This window comes from Phyllostomus hastatus, unplaced genomic scaffold (assembly GCF_019186645.2).
Source record: "Phyllostomus hastatus isolate PE091 unplaced genomic scaffold, TTU_PhHast_1.1 phas_contig_5, whole genome shotgun sequence".
Lineage (NCBI taxonomy): Eukaryota > Metazoa > Chordata > Mammalia > Chiroptera > Phyllostomidae > Phyllostomus > Phyllostomus hastatus.
The window spans coordinates 6,333,251-6,336,084 of NW_025333897.1; positions in this window are offsets into that span (position 1 = coordinate 6,333,251).

A 2,834-nucleotide genomic window follows, 5' to 3' on the forward strand; every position below is an offset into this window, starting at 1 on the left:
TCTACTTCAGTACTGTTGGACACATAATTAAAGGAAGGTTCCTAGTGTTCCAGTTCTACTTGCTATACAAAAAGAACACTTAAGATCAAATTGCCAAGAATGTCCCATCTCACCACTCATTTTTTTTTTAAGATTTTATTTATTTATTTTTAGGGAGGGAAGGGAGGGAGAGAGAGAGAAACATCAATGTGTGGTTGCTGGGGGTTACGGCCTGCAACCCAGGAATGTACCCTGGCTGGGAATCGAACCTGGGACACTTTGGTTCCCAGCCCGCGCTCAATCCACTGAGCTACGCCAGCCAGGGCTCACCACTCATTTTTGATGCCATACTAGAAGTCTTAGCTAATAAGAGAAGAAAAGGAAATAAAAGTACACAAATAAGGAAAAAAATAAAACTCTCTTTGCTCATAGATGACGTGACTGTGTGGAAAATCCAAAAGAATCTACATAAAGAAACATTGTATCTGTTGATCATATCACCGCCTAATAATGAAGTCAACTATGTTTATTATGTTTCCCCTTCTCAAGAACTTTTTGTCCTAACAGATTTCATTATTAGAATGTGTTCAAGGAGAAAAACATTTTTTTTTTAATTGAGGGAGCATTGATGAAATAAGAAAGGCAGAATGTTGATAACTGTTAACAACTGGGTGATAGGCACATAAAGGTTCATTAAACCATCCTCTGTAAAAAAAAAAAATAAACACTTCCTTCTGTTACTTTGCACAGATCCTAGGAGAATGCCAGAAATCCTGATCATGGCCTACTAGGCCACATCTTGCCAACCACCCTCAGCCTCACTTTCTCCTGCTTCCCCTTGCTTTGCTTTCTCTGCTCCACCAACATTGAACTTCCAGGCCACGCTTCCTCCTGCCCCAGAGCTCTGGAACCTAATTTTCTACTGATTGGAAGACTCTTCCCAATCCCTAATCTAATTAGTGAGCATTTATCCTTCATAGCTCAGTGCAAGCATCACTTCTTCCAGGAAGTCATCCTAAAAACCCTGGCCAGATCAGAGTCTTGTTTTATTTCTTAAAGTATCTATCTTGTGATAGATAGATACTGTGATAGATACTCTGATAAAGTATCTATTTATTTTTCCACATAGCACCTAGTGCAGTTTTACTTGCAATTAATAACAATAACCAACACTTAATGAGCACTTACTCTGTTCTAGAGCTGTCTGCTCATTTGATTTTCTCAAGGCACTGAAAGTGAAAGTTGCTCAAGGTCACACAGTTGGGAAGTGGTACAGGTAGGGTCCAAACCCTGTCAGAGCTGACATTTGAACCATTCTACTCTGCTCCCTCCCTCTGAAATAATAATATGCATTTCCTCTACCAGACTGTGGGCCCTTAGTGGCAGTTGTTCACTGTTATGGACTGAATTGTGTCCCCCAATTCACATGTTGACATTCTAACTGTCAATGTGACTGCATTTGGAGATAGGGACTTTAAGTAGGAAATCAAGGTTGAAAGAAGTCATAATGGTAGGGCTCTAATCCAATAAGATTGGTGTTCTTATATCTTAGTCCATTTGGGCTGCTATAATAGAACACCACAAGTTGGGTAGCTTATAAACAACAGAAATTTATTTTATATAGTTTTAGAGACTGAGAAATCTAGGATCAAGCCTCTAACAGATTTGGGATCTGGTGAGGGTCTGCTTTCTGGTTTGTATATGGCTATCTTCTCACTATAAAATCACATGGTATAAGAGGCAAGGGAGTTGTCTGGGGCTTCTTTTACAAGGGCACTAATCCCATTCATGAGGGCTCCTTATGACCTAATCATCTCCCAAAGGTACTATTTCCTATTACCATCACATTGGACATTAGGATGTTAACATATGGGGTTTCTTTGTGTGGTGAGAGGGGAGCATACATTCAGTTTATGTCACTTTATAAGAAGAGGAAGAGACACCAGGAGTGTGCATGCACAGAGAAAAAGCCATATGAGAAAAGTGAGAGGCAGCCATCTGCAAGCCAAGGAGAGAGGCCTCAGGAGAAAGAGTCCTTGCTAGCACATTGATATTGGACTTCCATCCTCTAGAACTGAAAGAAATAAAGTTCTGTTGTTTAAACCATCCAGTCTGTGGTATTTTGTTATGTTAGCCATAGAAGACTAATACATTCAGATTCTTCTTGCTTGCCATTATATACTTGGTGCTATACCACATGTCTAGCACATAGTAAATACTCCAAAATTATATACTCGGGCATCACCACCTTTTCTGGAAAGTCTTCCCTCACTTCTCTCCCTCCCCTTCCCCTGGCTTAAGTGTCCCTCGTGGGTTTTAGCTGCTATGCTTTTCATTTGGTTCTGGAAGGATAATTCCTTTGTAAAAGGGTAAATTTTTGTATTTAAAGATTTCAAAGGGACTAGTCTTCTCCACAGCTCAGCACAGATGGCATATGATGACAGAGTTTAATAAATATTTGTGCCCTGGCTGGTATGGCTCAGTGGATTAAGCACAGGCCTGCAAACCAAAAGGTCAGGGAACATGCCTGGTTGGGGGCATGTGGGATGGGGGGAGCAACCAGTTAATGGATGTAGATGTTTCTCAGCTGATCAATGTTTCTCTCCCTCTCCTTCTCCCTCCCTTCCTGTCTCTCTAGGAGCAAATAAATAAAATCTTTAAAAAAAATAAATATTTGAGTGAATGCAAGTCTGCTGACCCATACACATGAGCCCGGGATGGGGAGAAAGAAGACCTGAGTTCTAACCTTTATGAGCCTCAAAATAACTATGGCCTTGGATTTATCCAGAGATCAAATCTTGGTAAAAGACCTTTATGTTCTGAAAAGTACGGGATCATTTTTATGTCTGTTATGA